At 44.9% G+C, this 21,714-nt stretch overlaps 2 non-coding genes across 2 annotated transcripts; both read right to left on the bottom strand.

The window, feature by feature from the left end:
* Positions 1-4,403: 4,403 nt before the first annotated feature.
* LOC130493658 (small nucleolar RNA SNORA76) lies at positions 4,404-4,538 on the bottom strand. Its single transcript, XR_008934020.1, has one exon. It is a non-coding gene; the product is annotated as a small nucleolar RNA SNORA76 (small nucleolar RNA).
* Positions 4,539-5,068: 530 nt separating this feature from the next.
* Positions 5,069-5,131, bottom strand: LOC130493644 (small nucleolar RNA SNORD104). Its single transcript, XR_008934007.1, has one exon. It is a non-coding gene; the product is annotated as a small nucleolar RNA SNORD104 (small nucleolar RNA).
* Between the last annotated feature and the right edge of the window lie 16,583 nt (positions 5,132-21,714).

Genomic DNA, 21,714 nt, shown 5'->3' with positions numbered 1-21,714 from the left:
TGCATTGTGCTTCTGTTCCTGTGAGTTTTCTCGTTGCACTGGTGTTCAGACACTCTTGCAGATCCACATTCTTAAAACTGTTTGAAGAGTTGTAAATCCTACTTGCAACTTGCTCCATCAAGGACTGCCTTATTAGCTATTGCTGAGGGCACCTTTAGGCCATCTTGGTGTGTGAACATAGGAAAAACTTAACAGGAGCCGCATATGACTCCGAAAGCACCGACTACTGATGACCAACATCTTAAGACAAACTGCCTCATCTGTTTCCTTGTATCAACATTTAAGACTAAACATGTGCATTATTGAAATCAGTAACTTCTGAACACTACATAATGATCAACACCAATAATTAGTTTTTTTCCTGATATTGCCAACTTATGTCACAAGAATGTTAATTTAGTTTACAAAGGAGGCGAGCTCTTGAGGCCACCTTTTAATAGTGTACTATGTTTTAAGTGGTTTTAAAAACTTTTGTACATTGTGTTTAGTTACTGTGTGTAAAACTTTACATGATTTGCCATCTTTAAATGAAGGGGCCCCAAACGAAGGGTGTTTTTTTTTCCTTTTAAAAAGCACCTTGCCTGAAGAAGTTAGCATTTAATATGTTTTAAGTATTCATATTATTTGGACCCCATTTTTTTTGTTACCTACGTTCTTCTGACCATTCCAGTTTGTGTACTGTTCCAGCTCTTGTTCTCACGATGGAAACATGACTTGCCTCTCTTCTTCAAGTATGCATGTCTTGTTCACAGCTCCTTTCCCCCCCCCCCATGTGCAATAACAATCCAAGTCTAAAGACTAGATGCACTAATATATAAAGAGATTCAGATTTGACACAAGTGACTTTCATTGCACTTCATAATCAGACTATGTGGGTTATTACAATGGGCTTGCTTTGTTTTTCGGAAATAAATTTATCCCATGTCAAAGATGTATAGCTTGGATGTTATTTCTGATTTGGTTTTTTTCTGAGGGGGGCAGTGGCAGCAAAAGGAAAGTTGTGCGGAAGGTGCTTACATGGATGTAGCGCTTCAGGACTGCCATAGTCACCTGATTCAGCCCTAGATCTCAGATCACTGGAGCCAATGTGGTGTAGTGGTTCAAGTGTTGGATTATGGTCTGGAAGATACATGTTCAGATTTCCCATTCTGCCATGGAAGCTTGTTAGGTGACATAAGAAGAAGAGTTAGTTTTTATATGCCAATTTTCTTCACCACTTAAGGAAGAATCAAACCGACTTACAATTGCCTTCCCTTCCTCTCCCCACAACAGACACCCTATTAGGTAAATGGGGCTGAGAGAGCTCTAAGAGAACTGTTGATTAGCCCAAGGTCACCCAGCAGGCTTCATGTGGAGGAATGGGGAAATAAACCTGGTTCTCCAGATTCAGATAGTTTATTTGCGGCCCTTGGCCAGATAAAACAAGATACATGGACTAAAATGGTCTTACAGTCTGGTTCTCCAGATTAGAGTCTGCCACTCTTAACCACTACACCATGCTGGCTCTTCCTATTTTTTTAGCTAATTCTGAAGCCTTCCTCCATTCCATAGACTTCCGCAGATGGGAGCTCAAAAGAGCCTCCTGTGTTGAAATAATACCCCTTGGGCTGGAGGAAAGCCTCAAATTTGGCTGAGCAGAATTGGAGGATAAAAACCATTGAGATGGTATTTCATGAGCAGCAGCATCCTATAAATGTTTACTCAGCAAGGACCAAGAGCATGCAGCAGATTTCAAGGGTCTTAGCTTGGACATGCAACTCTTTCACAGGCTTCGACCTTTGGGTCAGGAGTCACAGGTTAGAAACTGCTGGATGGCAGGATCTTTCACTTCCTGACATCACCAGTTACACAGTCGGTGTGAACCATTTCGGGAGGCTATTTTTGTCTGCAAATGTGTGTGTGTGTTTATATATACACATACACATATTGATGTTGAAGCTCAATTTCAAGAGCTGCACCTGCTTCCTTCATTTCTCCTAAACTGTTGCATACAAGTATAGGAAGCATTGTTGTCTGCCTTTGGCAGCCTATGAGTAATGCAGCTATTCTACAACCCAAGGTCATAATCTAGAATTCCAAGGACATCATAACTACCTTCCCAGACAAGAATTTCTGTCAACTTTGCTTCCTTATGGCATCTATTTGAGACTAAAACAAAAGAGCAGGTTGGTGGTATGAAGGGGCAACAGCATCTTTATATCAGGGGTCCCCAACATGCTGCCCCTGGGCACCTGTGAAAGTGGGTGGGGCCAGATGGGGGTTTACCCAGGTCTTGATTAGCCAACAGATAGGCGTGCAGATTTTTTAAGTTTGGCAGCACCTGCACCGACAGCACAAGGATTTCACTGTGTTGTTGAAGGTAAGCTGTGTGCATGCAATCAATTTTAGTGGAGTGCTTTTTAAAACTAATATTGTTTAAGAGTTTCTGCCTGAAATGTTGAAGTTATTACTATGCATATTACCCTCGATATTGTGGGTTTGCTTTGCCTTTTGTGGTTGTCCACACTACTGTGTCAGAATTCCAAAGACACGCTTATCACAAAACTTTTTTGAGTTGACCATTTGCATTAGAGTGATCTTCAGCCAATATAACAGGAGTAGGCGACTCCTGACTCACATACCAAATGGTGATACTGCAGACCATTTCACTCAGCACACGGAGCTGGTTTTCCACCCAAGAACTGATGTGAGCCCCTAAGGCAATGGCCACTTCACTGGGCCAGCCGTGTGGGAGGCGCTAAGACACGGCTGACTTTCATTCCCAGTCATGCGTAACCCCCAGGTGGGTCAGAAGCAAGCCCGAGATCCTGGTAGTGCTGCTGGGAGCTTGGCTTACTTTACCATTAAAAAACCCTTGTTTGCCAGTTCACCATCTTCAGGACAAGTGTTTTCCAGCTCACACCAGAAAGGCTGCAAGTGCGCTATCTAATACTGTGCAGCAGAACACCAAACTGAATTAACAAGTAATTTTTTTCTTAAAGTGGAGAGGGCTGTGCATCCTTTGTTGGAAGCAACAAAAGTTTTCCTCCTAAAGAGAATGTGTTTGCCCATACACTGCCAGGACAACACTCTATAAGCCAGTAACAATCCTTTTAATTTACTGCTGGATCTGATTGCTTAACTCCTGTAGCTCTGCTAAATAAGCTTTGCAACAGCTTAGGTTCTGATAGGTACAGCTTTTTAAAGCTTCCTTATCCTGTGCAGAGGCTTCATCATGAACAGTTTTCTCAGTGCTTCTGTTACTACTAGTATGTGTTACATCTACGTTTGTATACAGCTTGGTAGTTAAGTATTCATTGGCCAGAGATACAGAACACTTTTGTAAATATCTTATTTCCGTTCTATTCATTTTTCCCTAGTGTGGTGTAGTGGTTAAGAATGATGGACTCTAATCTGGAGAACCAGGTTTGATTCCCCACTCCTCCTCATTAAGCCAGCTGGGTGATCTTGTCAGTTCTTAGAGCTCTCTCAGCCTCACAAGGTGTTTGTTTTGGGGAGCGTAAGGGAAGGAGATTGTAAGTCGGTTTGATTCTTCTTAAAGGATAGAGAAAATCAGCATATAAAAACCAACTCTTCAAAGTAAATTTTCTACCTCCAGCTTGTAATGAATTATCTGAATTGACATTTACAAGCAAATAGTTGTTTCAGAGGGCAGCCAGTCAGATTTGAGTCCAGCAGCACCTTACAGAGGAGGAATATTCATAGGGTAGAAGCTTTCAAGTGTCAAAGCCCCCTCTATTGTATAGGAAGCGTTGATTCTCAAGATTATACCCTAAAATCTTGCTGGTCTCAACAGTACTACTGGACTCAAATCAAATAAAGGGTAGAACACAAGCCTAAAATCCAGTGTAGAGATGGGAAGGCCTGGAAAAAACGGAAAAATTGGGGGGGAAACAGGTTATTTTCTGTTAAAAACCGCCTTTGGAAAAAAAAACTTTTTTCCCCAGGCCTTCCCATCTCTAGTACAGTGGCATGAGCTTCCATGTCATAGGTCCAGAGGTGTAGCAGTGTTAGCCTGGTAACACATTTTATTATGCACCTTGGGTCCCGGGTTTTTTTTGAGGGGAAGAGGAAGATTTATAGATTTTTTACATAAATAATTTTGGGAGTTGCATATTTAGAGCAAGTGTGGGGTTGTGGTCAGTGTTTTACTTGGATCTGGAGACATTGATAGGCCAGTCACAGGCTCTCACCCTAGCCCACCTCACAGGGTTGTTATAACTATATAATAAATTATTCTTTTAAGGTGCTACTAGACTCCTGTTAATTCAGATCACTCTAATGTGAAGCATCAATGAAGCAAAGCCAAATTGAAATCTGAAGTCCTGTACTACAACATCTCCCAATGGGTCTGTAGTCTCATCAATTACTACAGGAAAACATACCAGAAGTATCAAAGGATTACATGTAACTTGCCTTTAAAAGAACCACTCAGGTTTCCGCCGAGCAGGACCAGTTATGAGCAAGCGCTTGCTTTTGCACTGCAGCGTAGCCAGAGAGGCCGTGAATGGGGCCATACCCTGGTTCAAAGGCAGTGCTTCCAAGTCAATGAACATTTACACAAAAGGAATGGTTTTAGTCAACTTTTATTTACAGAAAACATCATCTCAGCCTTGATTATGTCTGTGGTTCCAGTTCCATTCTCACTCCTGACCGTCTTCTTACCTGCAAGGAAGAGAAACAGAAATTAGATGTAGGGCTCCTGCCAACTCAGCTTATGTAGTATATGTAGTACATTCTCCAAGGACACAAACATGGGCACCTATTAAGTTTCTTGGGCACAGGATCAAGACCTTGTACAAGTCCTGAACAGATTTAAATATTTAAAACATAAGACAACCCATAGGCTAGTGCAATACTCTTTCATTGGGAATGATTTTCACAGCACTGGAATTTTTTTTTTAAGCCAACAGTTTGCCATTCCGCTAGCCTGGAATAGCTTTTGCTCATGCAAACATACAGCCACTGAACCCTTCCTCATCCCAATTAATGACTGCATCTCGGGACAGATACAACACACAGATAATTGGAGCGACATATACTTTGCCTTAGGCACCTGATGCTGAAGGCTCAGATTCAAGGTCTCTTCATCTGCATCAGCAGTCTAACACGCGAAAAGAATCATCACAGCAGCCAGCAATGTGCCAAGACAGAAGCAATCTGTTCTTCACCCAGTGAATATTCCCCAATAACTCCACTGGGGATCTATTTCCCCACCTAGCAGCTTCACTTCCTAGTTAACACCAGTCTCAAGCCTCTTCCTACAACATGCTAGAAGCATGTAGAACAAGAGCAAAAAAACCACTAGCCAGATTCAAGAATGGAGCATGGCAGAGCTGCCCACAAATCATCCTGATTAGGGCCAGCCAAGTTCCTAAAGCACATCTCTTGGCCCTGCTATATAATGAAATGTGGGGAGACATACTTTTACACCATCTCTTTAACTACTAGGGCAAAGGTTAAAGGTCTGATTAACATTGGCAAGATCATACCTGTAAAGGTTTCATAGGGTAACTTTGGTGGTCTGCAGTGGAACAGCTAGATTTGAGTCCAGCAGCATCTTAAGAGACCAAAAAGATTTTGGGGGTATACGCTTTTGAGTCTAAGGGCGCTTTCACACATGCCGAATAATGCACTTTCAATCTACTTTCAATGCGTTTTGCAGCTGGATTTTACTGTGTGAAAATACACTTGCAAACAATCATTAAAGTGCATTATTCAGGAACTGTGACAGTGCCCCAAGCTTGCTTCGTCAGACACAACAGGAAGGTAGCGTTGACTCTCAAAGGTTTATATCCTGAAAATCTTGGTGTATACAGTGCCACTGGACTTGAATCCATTTTATTTACCAAATTTCTACCCGTGTTATTAATGTAAACAAACATAAAAGCCTCCCCTTTTGTCAATAACTATGCAATCCGAGACATGCATCAAGACAAGAGATACAAATATCTTGATGTCCGAGGGTAGCCCGTGTTGGTCTGTAGTGGACCGTTATCTTTAATTTTAAATAGCCCTAAGGGTCAAATCCCCATGTTGCGTTCAAAATCATGCTTTTACTGGTTTATAAAGACAGACTTTCAGTACAGGGCTACTTGCACTTTAAGCTTCAAAGACCCAAAGCTGTGACCGTTCCAGATACAGGGCGAAAACGCATGGGGGGGGGGGCTGCCTTGGATTTGCTGCTCTCTAGATGCACCTTTCCCCCATCTGAATTCTCAAAACTCTGCATGGGGGCTTATTGTTGAGTTTTGAGAATTTGGTTGGGGAAAATGTGCCTTTGGGCAGCAGCAAATCTAAGGCAAAACCTCCCGTGCCTTTTCGCCCAATGCATTTTCTGCTTTTCCCGCGGCACTAGGGTTACCAAGTCCCTCTTCACCACCGGCGGGGAGATTTTTGGGGCGGAGCCTGAGGAGAGCGGGGTTTGGAGAGGGGAGGGACTTCAATCCCATAGAGTCCAATTGCCAAAGCGGCCATTTTTCTCCAGGTGATGATCTGATCTCTACCGGCTGGAGATCAGTTGAATGAGCAGATCTGCTACTACCTGGCAGTTGCGTAAATAAAGGTTAGCCTGCTATACAGTTAGTTCGCAAATACAAAATAGCAGAAGAACAAGCATTCGATAAATGCAAAGTATGTCTTTGTTCAATTTAGGCATATAGTTAACATACAATTACATAATCATTGTCTGTGCAATATTATGCAGGATAAATCAGGAACAACTTGTAATTACAAATGTCTGAATCCCATTCAAAGAGTCTTTGTGCGAATATCTCGCCAAACTTGCACCAAGGAGACGTGCTACTACCTGGCAACCCTACGTACGTGGCCTTACCAAGCTCGGGTTCCCTCTAGCCTAGGCACTAAAGCAGCTCCCACAGGGGCAGCAGCATGTGTGGATGAGTCCCCCTCCCCCGACCGTACCCTGGGCACAAATGCACCCAGGGGGCACCCTTGCTGGTGGGGCGCGCAGAGGAACTTCAACCCAGGCCTGCAGAGCGCCTTCTCGCCCCCGGCTTCAGCTTAGCGCGCCCCTGCGCAGCACATTGCCCAGGCGCGCCCCTTCCGCAAAGCCAGCCGCGTGAGAGTCGCGCGCACAGCTCCCCGGCCGCGGGGAAGCCAGGTTCCCACCCCAGCTCGCCACGCACGCAAGTTACGTACCCGCGCACAGCCAGCCTCGCCCTCGCAGGGAAAAGGCCCAACAGGCCCCCGCCTTGGGTCTTTATAGAGCTTCCCGCGCGCCGCCCCTTCTCCGTCAGAAGCCAATTGAGTTACTATGACAGCATCACGTGCAGATGGGACGCAAGCTGAAGTTACGCCAGTAACGCCCAGAGCGCTCTCCGCCTCCGGGTTGATGCGTTGGACGCCGGAAGGATCATGTGCTCGATGGGAGGTGTCGCGTCCAAATTCGGCGGAGGGAGGAAGCTGGGTGGGGAGTGACCCTTACGAGACATGATGTACGACGAGACCTTATTTCCTCCAGTTGTTTAACATTCTGCATGACTTTCGTCATGCGTTTTTTTTTTTTTTTAAGCCACACTTATTTTCTGCATTTCTAACACGTTTTATTTTATTACACACCTTGGGTCTTATTTCCTCCAGGTTTTTTTTTTTAATTCTACATAACTTTCTTCATGAGGATTTGTTTTTAAAGACACGCTTGGGGGTTACCGCACTTGTATTCCCAGTGATGTATTAAGAGTTTGAAAATGTTATAAAAAATACTGTTCGCACTTTGGCCCCTTTAGCTGTGAAGACGTCTTCCGACCATTTATAAGCCATGGTATCCAAAAACCCTTTTAAAGCGGTGTTTTTATAATTTTCAAACTCCTAATTCATTGCTGGGAATACAAAGTGCGGTAACCCCCACTTGTTTTCTGTATTTCTAACACGTTTTATTTTGTTACGCAGCTTGGGTCCCATTTGGGGGGGTGGGCATGAGGAGATTTATAGATCTTTTACATGAATAATTTTGGGAGTTGCATATTTAAAGCAAGTGTGGGGTTGTGGTCAGAGTGTTGTACTTGGATCTGGAGACATTGATAGATCAGTCACAGGCTCTCACCCTAGCCCACCTCACAGGGTTGTTATAACTATAAAATGCAGGACAAGAGAACGATATAAACCATTTTGGGTACCCGCTGGGAAGAAATGTAGGTTATGAATAAAGCAAATACATAATAATTACGGTTTTAGAATCTAGATTACTGTACTTTGAATGCCCGCGGGATAAATCCCTCCAACTCCTATAGGGCATCTGCTGAGTACTGTTTGAAAAGGAGCTGCTGCTTTTTTGTTTTGGCTCCAAGAACCAAAGTTTGCATGCCTTTAAAAATGTTCCACTGCTGGTAGTCATGTTCACTGACTGGAAAAAAGCCAAAAGTAACATAGCGTCTTAATGAAGATCAAGTAAAAGGAAGTTAAGTAGTGAGCATGTCACGGTCTCTGACATAATTATGGTATTTTGTTTACATGTGCAGAATTAATTCCATGTAGAGCTTGAACACAACATACAAACTGAACCACAAACTGCAGAGGTTTGTGTAATGAAAAGCCTGGCAACAGCTTGCAAAATGCAAATGTCCTTAGAACAGGCTAACTGAATTCTCTCAAGGTCTGAATTCTTTCAAGAGCTAACTAACTTACCCTGGTCTTGTCCTTGAAGGGAGAAGAACAGAGTCATTCTTCACTATCTGCCAGAAAGGTGTATCTGAAATTACCCTTCCTGATTCAGCTGCTCATATCTCAAGAGCAGAAAAGCCCTACTATCCTCAAACCTTGAGAAGGTCTACTCAAAGACCTCAAGGCTATAAGTGAAGTAAGCTTCTTGCTTTCTATAACCTTGCTGAAGGCTATGTTTCCTACTGACCAGATGGTTACATGTTACAATGTGAGCAATAACTGTGTTTTATGATTTATATAGTTATATATTGTATTGTAGGTTTCTAAATAGTCTCATTTAATGCATATTGTACTGAAGAAGAGAATGGTATGAAAATTGAGTATATGGAGTGATCATGTAGCTCAGAAATGATTGTTTATACTTTAAGCAAAATAGACTGAAAGGAAAGAAAGCCCATATTTGGTCATGGGGAGAAGCTACTGGTAATAACCTGAACAGCTGCAACTGTACATTATTGCACTGCTCATGTTATCTGAAAGTGGGGAGGAAGATATCCCTCCTGATGGTAAAATCAACACTCTTATTGAGTCTGAAACAGTATAAATACAGCCACAGTAAGCCCAGAGAATCAGAACCTTCCAAAGGCTCTCAAGAAAAGGCTGACTGGTATGTATGGCTTAAATACATTGCTCTAGACTTTATGAATTAGATGCTTTGAACTGAATCAGAATAATTTGACTGTTATATTTTAGAAGTTGGATTTTGAAACTGAATAGTATGTAAGGCTTGCTTTTACTTCATACATTGTAAATACATACATTGTACTTTGACAAGAGTTTTTATAGAAGTGTTAGACTTGATAATCTGCATTTACACATATTTTACTAGAAGTATATCAATAAAAAGACTTGCTTTTTAAAAGTAGGTAAGATTGTTGAGTCCTGCTTACTCGATGACTGGCTGAATAAGATAACGTCACTTCTCAGTAAGTGATACATTCTAAGAGCCTGTCATCTGAACAGCACGACCCACTTCAAGCAAACATTAAGCATTTCCCAGAATTTTTCTTTAGGCTGGATGTTAAGCAAAGAAACAAAATAGCCTTTGACATAGTGAAAGGGAGCACAGTGACAATGCTATCCTAAGCAAAATTACACCCTACTTCATTGGGCTTAGAAGAGTGTATCACTACTTAAGATTTCACTGCAAATTAGGTTAACTATGGTGACTGCAAAAAAGTCTCCGTTCATCTTAAATTGCTGAGGCAAAGTTGCAATGGCTGCTCTCCATAAATGCCAGCTGTTACTTGAATCCGTCTCGAACAGTAATGATAACACACCACTCTGTTTTGTGGTTCAGAGTAGAAGTGAAGAAAAACATGCCAGCTTTGTTAGTGTAGCTAAAGGATTATTGTAGATGGTGTTCTAGGTCAACTGTAGAAACCAGACTGGGTAGTGTTGTTTGGTTGGAGCATGTCTTTTCCCCACAAGAAAACTCCCCATCATTAGCTGCTGTCTCCAACAGATGCCTCCAGTTGTATGATATTCTTCCTGAATGACTAAATTTGGTATTCTCCAAAGCAGAAAAAACTTGCAAATAGCTGTGTTGGTCCATTAAATACATACATACATACATACATACATACATACATACATACATACATACATACATACATACAGCAGTAGGGTAAAACAACCGATTAAAACATCACAAATCAGTAAGCAAACTTCCAGATTCTTCAGAACTGTTTTGGCTCCATGTTAAGAAAAAGCAGGGCGCATCTGATGTTTTTGCCCCCTAGGGGGCACTGATTGCTCATGTAAAGGCCAGATAAGGCATAGAGTTATATTTTGCAGGAGTTAAGCTTCCATAGATATGTATTTTAATAATATAGCCAAAGAGAAGAATTACATCAACACTAAAAAAAAGTGTTTACTATTTATTGCAATATGTTAATGCTACTGTATCCTGTTGGGAAGATGGTAACATAAGAACATAAGGAAGGCCATGCTGGATCAGACCAAGGTCCATCAAGTCCAGCAGTCTGCTCACACAGTGGCCAACCAGGTGCCTCTAGGAAACCCACAAACAAGATGACTGCAGCAGCATTGTCCTGCCTGTGTTCCACAGCACCTAATATAATAGGCATGCTCCTCTGATACTGGAGAGAACTATTATTTCATTGATGTACAAAGGCCTTTATAAAGCTGAATAAAACACCTACTTGCTAAATGTTTATAATGTAAAAATTAAAGGGAAAGTAATGGCAAGAAAAATAATTTTAAATAGTAGTAGCATCTCCACATTGGATGCCCCCCCCCCCCCGAAGTATAGTTTTATTTTTTCTGGTACTGTTGAAATTGGTGTCCTTGAACTCAATTCTGAACATGTTTTGCATAACAGAGTAGCTCACCATATTCCAGGGAGATTTCTTGAACAAAGTGGCTTGAATTGCTTCTACACTAGCAGTTTTCTCCAGAACTGACATAATTTGTTTTTACAGAGAATCCATGTTGGTGTTGCTGCCAAACCACTGCATTCCAGTGTTTTCCCTGTTGGCCTCCAATCTTTTTAAATACCTACGGTAGTTTGTTAAAGGGTTGTTGTTGTTGTTTACTTTGAACATCATCCTTTCATTTATAGATTGTTGTACCATCCTTTCATTTATAGACTGGAAAGCACTATGGAGTCACCTGGCGGAGAAATGACTCATAAGGACCTTGGCAATGTAGTAGGCAAAGCTCTGTCTTTCTGCACTGATTGTCTTGTAATTCCTAGAGATCTCGCCCACTATTCCCCAACAAAGAGCTGCTTGACAAAATTTTAACCTGCACTGGATACTGGCAATTCTGCCCTATCCATCCAGCAAAATGGTCCCTTTTCTCCATTACTTTCAGCAACTTTGATTTCTCCTTTCCTTGATTTACAAATTTCATTTTAGTATATATTAGAGTAGTACATTAACAGAAACAGAAACATTTCCCCATTTATAAAAATAAAAATAGATCATGAGAAAACATTCAGATTTGTTTTTTGTTTGTGATTACTATGGCTGGTGCAGTTAATACATTATCCAGTTTTGCCTTTATTTTATTTATTTATGTGTTTTTAATGATATATCTATATCTATACACACGCCCTGACCTGGATGGCCCAGGCTAGCCTGATCTTATCAGATCTCAGAAGCTAAGCAGGGTCGGCCCTGGTTAGCATTTGGATGGGAGACCACCAAGGAAGTCCAGGGTTGCTGCGCAGAGGCAGGCACTGGCAAACCACCTGTTTGTCACTTGCCATGAAAACCCCGAAAAGGGGTTGCCATAAGTCGGCTGCGACTTGCTGGCAGTTTAAACAGACACACATATCAATACACACACACTGTGTTATGTTGAACTCTGTAGTTTGCACCTGACTGCAGAAGAGCATTGCCTCAGCAGAGCTAAAGCCCTCTGGAGAGCAATCCTAAGCAGGTCTACTCAGAATCCTACTCAGGTCTGTTCAATGGGGCTTTCTCCCAGGAAAGGGTTCTTGGGATTGCCTGCTAGCATGAAAGAGACTTGCATTCTTGCAGTCTATCTGCTAACAGTGGGTCTTGTGGCATAGGTCTCCTTGAAATAAAGTCTTCCTAGAGCTTCCTCCTGAGTAAGTGTGCATAGGATTGCAATCCTCGGCTGTAATCATATGAATGAGACTTGAATGTTTATTAGGAAGACGTGCTTAATGTGTTCAAGGGCTTTACTCCCTAGTAAGTGTGCATAGGGCAGGAGGGATGGTGGCATGGTATAGCCTGCTCTCATCAGAACTTGGAAGCTAATCAGGGTTGGTACTTAGACAGGAGAACACTCTGGTAGTCTCTGCAAAGGAAGGCAATGGCAAACCACCTCTGCTTCTCTCTTGCTTTGAAAGCACCTTGCTGGGGTTGCCATAAGTTGATTGCAACTAGACAGCACATACATAAGTGTGCATAATATTGCTACTTATTCCAAAACAAAGTCCACAAATGGGGACTTACTTCTGAGTAAACTTACATAACTAGATGCAAAATGGCATTCAGTGACCTGGATCCAGAGGTGCTGAAGCAGGAGGCTATTCTTTGTCTTTTAAATTGTGCTTACAGCTGTGGTCACTCACTGAGAAGGAGGAGATCCTAACTTTAGTGTCTGCTGCCCTGCTTCAGACTCCTAGCTACGCTGCCAAGACATGAAAGCACTCAACTTTTGCCCAGGGTGCAGGAGCAGCATGTGTGAATCCTTTACCCCGCACGCCCATGCTGCAGAAAGCAGTGTTGTTCATTTAAGCTTTTATGTTTATAATTGGATATCCTCACCCAGACAGCCAACCTTTTCTTCAAAGGAGACAAAGTTGATATAGGTACACAATGCATAATAGGAGTACACCTAGAACAGAACACGGTTTGCCTGGCAGTTCCTATTATCGATAACAGCAGCAAATAATATCTAACAAGGGCAAATGAGTAGGTTGTGGCCTTAGGAAAATCATTTGCTAAGCAGCGTTTGTTCGCTCACCCTGTCGAGTGTCTCCTTCAGTTGCCATTATATTTGTTCAAGGACTTTTGGAACTGAGGAATAATTGGAAATGCATGGTTTCTCCTTTTATTATATCTGAAATTCACCTAGGCCCATGCAGGTCACAGTGACTTTTTCTCCCTAAAATCCCCTGCCAATGTGTAAAGCAAACATATTGCTCACTCGGCTAACCGGGTCTGCAAGTTAAAATTGCCAGGATTTTTTTGTTTGTTTTTTAACGTGTTTGTCATTTTATAAATGCTCTTTCAGGACTGACCTTTGGACTGACCTCCAGGCTAGCCTGATCTCATCAGATCTCAGAAGCTAAGCAGGGTCAGCCTTGGTTAGTATTTGGGTGGGAGACCACCAAGGAAGTCCAGGGTTGCTATACAGAGGAAGGCACTGGCAAACCACCTCTGTTAGTCTCTTGCCTTGAAAACCCCATAAGGGGTCACCATAAATCGGCTGCGACTTGACTGCACTTTATACACACACACACACAATACTCCAAAAGCATGAAATCAGGCTCCATTTTGTCAAACATAGTTCATCCTGTTGGAAAAAGAATTTTGTGCAGATCATAACCTTGCTACTCTACCATGCTTTAATGTTAACATATTGCCTCTGTTACTTCCCCTTCTTCAGAAGGGAATGAATGAACCATATGGTGTGTGTGTGTGTAAAGTGCCATCAAGTCGCAGCTGACTTATGGCGACCTCTTTTTTGGGGTTTTCATGGCAAGTGACTAACAGGTGGTTTGCCAGTGCCTGCCTCTGCACAGCAACCCTGGACTTCGTTGGTGGTCTCCCATCCAAATACTAACCAGGGCTGACCCTGCTTAGCTTCTGAGATCTGACGAGATCAGGCTAGCCTGGCCCATCCAGGTCAGACATACTTGGTCGCCATGGCTTGGATGAGTAGGCAGAAGACCAACACAGGCAAGTTGTGAGGCCTGAAGAGTAGTGCCACGAGCAGCACCAGCCCGCTGTAGATTTCCCACAAGCCCACAAACTTGACCTTATCGCTTACATCATAATTCTCAAAATGAGTACATGGTGAACAGACATAGAAATCAAGAAACACAACACATGAATGCTATACATATTCCCAAAATACTCTACAAAGCTAACCTTCTACCTATGTAAATCTTATTGCAAGCAAGAGGATCAATGCCTTTTATATGTCTTTGTAGGCTGCCCCAACCCTACACAGTATTTCTTTTTAAATTCTGAATCCTCAAAATAACTTATTTAATTTAGATAATTAATACCCTACTTTTCTCCCCAATGGGGACCCAACATTGCTTACAACATCATTCTCTCCTTCTCCATATTATCATCATAAAAACCCTATAAAGCAGATTTTGCTGAGAGTGTGTGACTGGCCAAAGGTAACCCTCCAAGTTTCCATGGTAGAGTGGGAATTCAAATCGGGGTCCCACAGATCCTAATCCAACACTCTAGTCACTACACCATGCTGACTGTATTAGATAAAGCCCTACTGGTCCCATTTTACAGATACCAAAATGCAATAGATCTATGTTTTGCAGGTACTAAATTGATTTACCATGCTTTGAGCACATTCCTTGGGGGGGGGGGCTGAAAGTTGTCTGCAGGCGGCGTGACCCCATGCCAATGTAAGTGCCCACTTATCACAGTATAAGGGAAACTTACGCTGGCACGGGGGACCTTCCCATTAGTGCCTGGGTGCTGCAGAGCTGCACAGGGCTCCCCCACTGGCACAGCCTCTCCAGGAACTAAATCTCAGAACAGAACGGCACCGCTGGCATGGGGGGCGGGCTGTCAGTCCCGGGGCAGAGCTGACTTTAGTCAGCTTCCTAACCCCTTCCAGCCCCGGAAAGGTGTGACTACCACACCTTTTTTGGTGTCGCAGCCCTTCTGTTTTCAATGGAGGCATTTTCCCCATTTTCGCCTTTTTCATTTTTAAAAAGGCTTTTTTATTTTCTGAGGAGGAGGTGTGGCTGTGCCGCTCCCAGCCGCTGTGGATCTACCCCCCACCCCAGAATGGGCTGTTTGTGTTTGAACAAGAGACATATGTGAGACAGGGTATGTGACTGTGTCTAACCAACCAGCCAGGATAGCATTCAAACTCCCTAATGTCAGGGGTGATGCTAGAATAACCAATCAGAGTTCCAAGCACAATAGGATAGTTGCGCTGCCTTCATCCCAACAAGGGGAAAACAGCCTGGCCCCAGCTGGAGTGCCTGTTACCAACTGAGACATTTGCTCTGACATTCTCAGACTGATCTCACCTTTCCCCTCCGTTCCCCTTCCCTTGAGTGTCCTGGGGTTTTTTGAGACTGCAAACTGAAGGCAGGGTTCAAGTCTTGTTTTGATTTATTAATTGGGTACTCTGGAAATAAATAGTAACTCAGTAAACCAGGGATGAAGACCATTGTGCGTGCGTTAAGTGCCGTCAAGTCGCAGCCAACTTATGGCGCCCCCTTTTTTTGGGGGGGGGGTTTCATGGCAAGAGACTAACAGAGATGGTTTGCCAGTGCCTTCCTCTGCCCAGCAACCCTGGTCTTCCTTGGTGGTCTCCCATCCAAATACTAACCAGGGCTGACCCTGCTTAGCTTCCGAGATCTGACGAGATCAGGCTAGCCTGGGCCACCCAGGTCAGGGCTGAAGACCATTTCTGTAATAAAAATAAAGGTTTCTCCACAGATTTTGTTTGGGAATGGAACAGTCAATCACTCTCTTAACAAAGCTTAAATCCTGTTGGTTCTTGTAGGTTATCCGGGCTGTGTAAACGTGGTCTTGGTATTTTCTTTCCTGACGTTTCGCCAGCAGCTGTGGCTGAAGATGCCTGCCACAGCTGCTGGCGAAATGTCAGGAAAGAAAATACCAAGACCACGGTTACACAGCCCGGATAACCTACAAGAACCAATGAACTCTGACCGTGAAAGCCTTCGACAATATCTTAAATCCTGTGTTTGTGGAATACCGTGAAACATATTCCTACTCATTTATATACACGTTTATATTTGTAAAGTGCTTTCTAATCTTTACTGTGTCTTCTAAACATTACAGCGCTTTGGGGCTGGCCTCTGTTGTTGCAGTTTTAAAATGAAAAGGTCTGAGAGGCATTTTGCTTATGATATTTTATGTCATTTTTCAAGCCTCCATTCACAGCCATGAGCACTGCGAAAATGACACCAAGATAGGCTGTCACGAGATTTTCACACATGATGGTGCGCATGCATCCCCTCCCTCAGGTTATTTACGTAAACAACAATGTAAGGTATGAAATAGCTCTGAGTCACTTGCCACAGTGTGTCTGAGGAAGAAGCAGAATGTGGATGCAGGCCTTGCAGACTGAATATAGAAAATAAGCATGTACTAACTTACAACTGTGGTAGCACAACCCATACACACCTTAATGAGAATCTGGGTATAAAGTCTCATGACTGCAAATCACTTCAATCCTATGCATATTCACTCAAAAATAAGACCCCCTTGCCCTGACCTGGATGGCCCAAGCTAGCCCAATCACAGAAGCTATGTAGGGTCGGCCCTGGTTAGTATTTGGATGGGAGACCACCAAGGAAGTCCAGGGTTGCTACGCAGATGCAGGTAATGGCAAACCACCTCTGAGCATCACTTGCCTTGAAAACCCTACAGGGTCCCCATAAACTGGCTGCAACTTGACGGCGCTTTCCTCCACCACCAAGTCCCACTTTATTTAATGGCACTTATTCCCAGGTAAGTGCCTAGAAAAGTGCATTACAGGTGTTAACTAGCTTAGTAAAACTCAGAACATGAGATGAGCCCTGCTGGATCACACCTGTGCTCCATCTAGTCCAGCATCCTTTTTCACACAGTTGCCCATCAGTTGCTTTCAATGATCCATGGTGCTGCGGTTGTTTTTTTCTTGATTCAATTTGATTTTTTTTCGTACTGATTTATTTAGTTATTTACTGATTTCCATGGAAGCATGACTAGACTGTGTGTATGTGTGTGTAATTGTTTAATTTTTTTAATTAAAAATTAGATTTTTTTAATAGCATTTTATGCTGTGTTTCATGCACCCCTTGACACTTTTGTTAATTTATTTTTAATATCTCACACAAAAAAAGATCTGCCAGCCAATCACTGCATCTGAAGAAGTGGACTCTAGTCCACGAAAGCTTGTGCGTTAAGTCTTTTATACAGTGCAGACTGTAGAGTTCCAACCTGTCTAAATCCATTGAAGTTGATGGGCTTAGAACAGGGTAAACTCTATAATTGCTTTAAGTGCCACTTGACTCCTGTTCATTTTAGTCTAGGAAGTGTTTGCAGTGAGGGTGTGGGCCAGAGGATCAAAAGCTTGCACAAACCTAAGTATGGGGTCTGCTGCTTCCAGAGGTGGGAGATCTACATAGGGTTGCTAACTACAGGTTAGGAAATTCTGGTGATTTGGGGGTAGAGCCTGGAGGAGCGTGGGATTTGGGGAGGGGAAGGAGCTCAGCAGGGGTGTGATGCGAGTCCACCCTGGAAAAGCTGCCATTTTCTTCAGGCAGATCACGATGGATAGCTGTGTTTGTCAATAGCTTTGTCTGAAGAAGTGAGCTGTGGCTCACGAAAGCTCATACCCTGCCGGATATTTTGTTAGTCTTTAAGGTGCTACTGGACTCTTGGGGCAAAAAAGCATGGGAGGTTTTGCCTTGGATTTGCCACTCTCTAAATGCACATTTTCCCCAGCCAAATTCTCAGAACTCAAAAATAAGCCCCCATGCAGAGTTCTGAGAATTCAGATATGGAAAAAGTGCATCTAGAGAGCAGCAAATCCAAGGCAAAACCTCCCGTGCATTTTGCTCTTTTCTACTGCTGTTTTCTCCAGGGGAAAGTGATATCTGTAGTCTGGAGATTCTGGAGTCTGGAGTTGTGATTGTTTTTATTTCCTTTATTCCATTCTTTATGCTTGTGGACCAACTGGTCATAAGAAAAACAAATTCAGTATATTCCATAATACATACATAACCATACATACAAAAATAAAATATCTAAACAGTACAGTTAAAAAGAGGTATCATTAAAAGCCATAGATAAAAATTTTGTCACAGCGAGGGGCACATTTGGGTATCAGCCAATAGGCTAGGATTGCTAGCTCTGGGTTGGGAAATACCTGGAGATTTTTGGGGCGGAGCCTGAGGAAAGTGGGATTTGGGGAGGGGGTTCAATGCCATAGAGTCCAATTGCCAGAGCGGCCATTTTCTCCAGGTGAACTGATCTCTATCGGCAGGAGATCAGTTGTAATAGCGGGAGATCTCCAGCTAGTACCTGGAGGTTGGCAACCCTACTTTAGGGCAGGTCCCCACCTCTGAATGTATAGTCTGATTCATTTGTCTCTGGCAAGATCATGCTTTTTACAATCTACAAAAAAAAAAAAAGCCAAATTGCGTCCACACTCGACCCACAATTGCAAAGTCGCTCGGAAAAGGAGACCCCTGAAAATCTGCCTGGGAGGGGCTGTGACTCAGTGGTAGAGCATCTGCTTGGCATGCAGAAGGTCCCAGGTTCAGTCCCCAGCATCTCCAGTTAAAGGGACTAGGCAAGTAGGCGATGTGAAAGACCTCCGCCTGAGACCCTGGAGAGCTGCTGCCGGTCTGTGCAGACAATACTGATTTTGATGGACCAAGGGTCTGAGTCAGTATAAGGCAGCTTCATATCTTCATGTGATCCGTTTTGGGGGAGGGGCCGTGGCCCAGTGGTAGAGCACTGGCATGCAGAAGGTCCCAGGTTCCATCCCTGGCATCTCCAGTTGGAAGGGACTAGGCAAGTAGGTGATGTGAAAGACCTCTGCCGGAGACCCTGGAGAGCCGCTGCCGGTCTGTAGACAATACTGACTTGGATGGACCAAGGGTCTGAGTCAGCATAAGGCAGCTTCATGTGATCTTTTTTTGGGAGAGGGGCCATGGCTCAGTGGTAGAGCATCTGCTTGGCATGCAGAAGGCCCCAGGTTCAATCCCCAGCATCTCCAGTTAAAGGGACTAGGCAAGTAGGTGAGGTGAAAGACCCCTGCTTGAGACCCTGGAGAGCCACTGCTGGTCTGAGAAGACAATGCTGATTCTGATGGACCAAGGGTCTGATTCAGTATAAGGCAGCTTCATGTGATCCGTTTTGGGGGAAGGGCCGTGGCCCAGTGGTAGAGCATCGGCATGCAGAAGGTCCCAGGTTCCATCCCTGGCATCTCCAGTTGGAAGGGACTAGGCAAGTAGGTGATGGGAAAGACCTCTGCCGGAGACCCTGGAGAGCCGCTGCCGGTCTGTAGACAATACTGACTTGGATGGACCAAGGGTCTGAGTCAGCATAAGGCAGCTTCATGTGATCTTTTTTTGGGAGAGGGGCCATGGCTCAGTGGTAGAGCATCTGCTTGGCATGCAGAAGGCCCCAGGTTCAATCCCCAGCATCTCCAGTTAAAGGGACTAGGCAAGTAGGTGAGGTGAAAGACCCCTGCTTGAGACCCTGGAGAGCCACTGCTGGTCTGAGAAGACAATACTGATTCTGATGGACCAAGGGTCTGATTCAGTATAAGGCAGCTTCATGTGATCCGTTTTGGGGGAAGGGCCGTGGCCCAGTGGTAGAGCATCGGCATGCAGAAGGTCCCAGGTTCAGTCCCCGGCATCTCCAGTTAAAGGGACTAGGCAAGTAGGTAATGTCAAAGCCCCCGCCTGAGACCCTGGAGAGCCGCTGCCGGTCTGAGTAGACAATACTGACTTGGATGGGCCGAGGGTCTGAGTCAGCACAAGGCGACTTCATGTGTTCCTGTGCCTGCCAACTCCCCCAACAATGGCAGTTGTGATGCCGAGAGCCCTCAAGGCCCCACCTGGATGTTGGCAGCCCAGAGGCCCTTCTCGTTTATACGCCACGAAGGCGTATAAACGAAGCAAATCAACCTGCCCGGCCTTTGGGGCGGAAGGGCGGAGAGAGCTCCGGCGGCGCGCCTTTCCTCACCCTCGCAGCCGAGCGCGGCCTGCGTCGCGCTGCTCCCCGGCCCCGGCCCCAGGGGCGGCCTCTGCCGCTCCCCTCCCGCGGCGTGGCTGACGCGAGGGCCCGGCTCCGCCTCCGGAGGAGGAGGAAGGGCCCGGACGCAGCGAGCTTGCCGACGGCAGGCAAGAGCCAGCCATGGCGCGGGGCGGCCGCGTCGCCCGGCAGCCGCCGGCCTCGAGTCGACGGCTCCTCGGGCTGGGCGCGCTGCTGTGGCTGCTGTGGCTGGCGGGCCCGGTAAGGAGGCGCCGCGGTGGGCTGGGCAGGGCCGGGCCGGGCTGGGCAGAGACGGGGCGCTGCCACTCTGCCCCCAGGAGGGCAAGGCAAAGCAAGGCGTGCTGGGCGGGGGGCTTGGAATGACAGTTGGGCAGGGGCAGCGGGGGGGCGCGTGTCAGGAAATCAGTTAACCCCCCCCCTTTCCAAGAGAAAAGAAAGCGGCGGGGGGGGGGGGAATAGCGAAAGCCGACGGTGCCCTCCAGCGAGATGGGTCAATCGCTTGGAGGGAGGATTATTCCCAGTGGGTCGCCGTGTTAGTCTGTCTGCAGTAGTCGAAAAGAGCAAGAGTCCAGGAGCGCCTTCAAGACTAACCTAGAAAAGAGCAAGAGTCCAGTAGCAGTTTAAAGACTAACAAGAATATTTTCTGGCAGGGTGTGAGCTTTCGTGAGCCACAGCTCTGTGTTAGTCTGTCTGCAGTGGTAGAAAAGGGCAAGAGTCCAGTAGCACCTTAAAGACTAACAAGAATATTTTCTGGCAGGGGATGAGCTTTCGTGAGCCACAGCTCTGTGTTACTCTGTCTGCAGTAGTAGGAAAGACCAAGAGTCCAGTAACGCCTTAAAGACTAGCAAGAATATTTTCTGGCAGGGAATGAGCTTTCATGAGCTGCAGCTCTGTGTTACTCTGTCTGCAGTAGTAGAAAAGAGCAAGAGTCCAGTAGCACCTTAAAGACGAACCAAAATATTTTCTGGCAGGGGATGAGCTTTCGTGAGCTGTGGCTCACGAAAGCTCATCCCCTGCCAGAAAATATTTTGGTTCGTCTTTAAGGCGCTACTGGACTCTTGCCCTTTCCTACTATTGGAGGGAGGATTGTTTGTTCAGCCTGTCTGGGTGTCATCCTGCCCTTTTCCTCTTTGGCTTGTAACGTTAAATGGTGGGACTCCCTGCCCCAGGAGGTGGGGATGGCTGCCCACTTGGAAGGCTTGAAGAGGGGAGTGGACATGTTCATGGAGGACAGGGCTATTCACGCCTACTAGTTGAAATGTCTACTAGTCGTGATGCATGCCTGTTCTCTCCAGGATCAGAGGAGCGTGCCTGTTATCTTGGGTGCTGTGGGACACAGGCAGGACAATGCTGCTGCAGTGGTCTTGTTTGTGGGTTTCCTAGAGGCCCCTGGTTGGCCACTATGTGAACAGACTGCTGGACTTGATGGGCCTTGGTCTGATCCAGCAGTGCCTTTCTTATGTTCTTAGACATGATAGAGGTCTATAAAATTACTCATGGTATGGAGCTTTTCTCCCTCATAATACTATAAGTGGGATCATCTACTGAAGCTGGAGGGTGAGAGATTCAAAACAGATAAAAG

The sequence above is a fragment of the Euleptes europaea genome, chromosome 1, assembly GCF_029931775.1.
Source record: "Euleptes europaea isolate rEulEur1 chromosome 1, rEulEur1.hap1, whole genome shotgun sequence".
Taxonomy (NCBI): Eukaryota; Metazoa; Chordata; class Lepidosauria; order Squamata; family Sphaerodactylidae; genus Euleptes; species Euleptes europaea.
The sequence above is the reverse complement of the archived record's forward strand: the minus strand, read 5'-3'. Positions and strand labels throughout refer to the sequence as shown.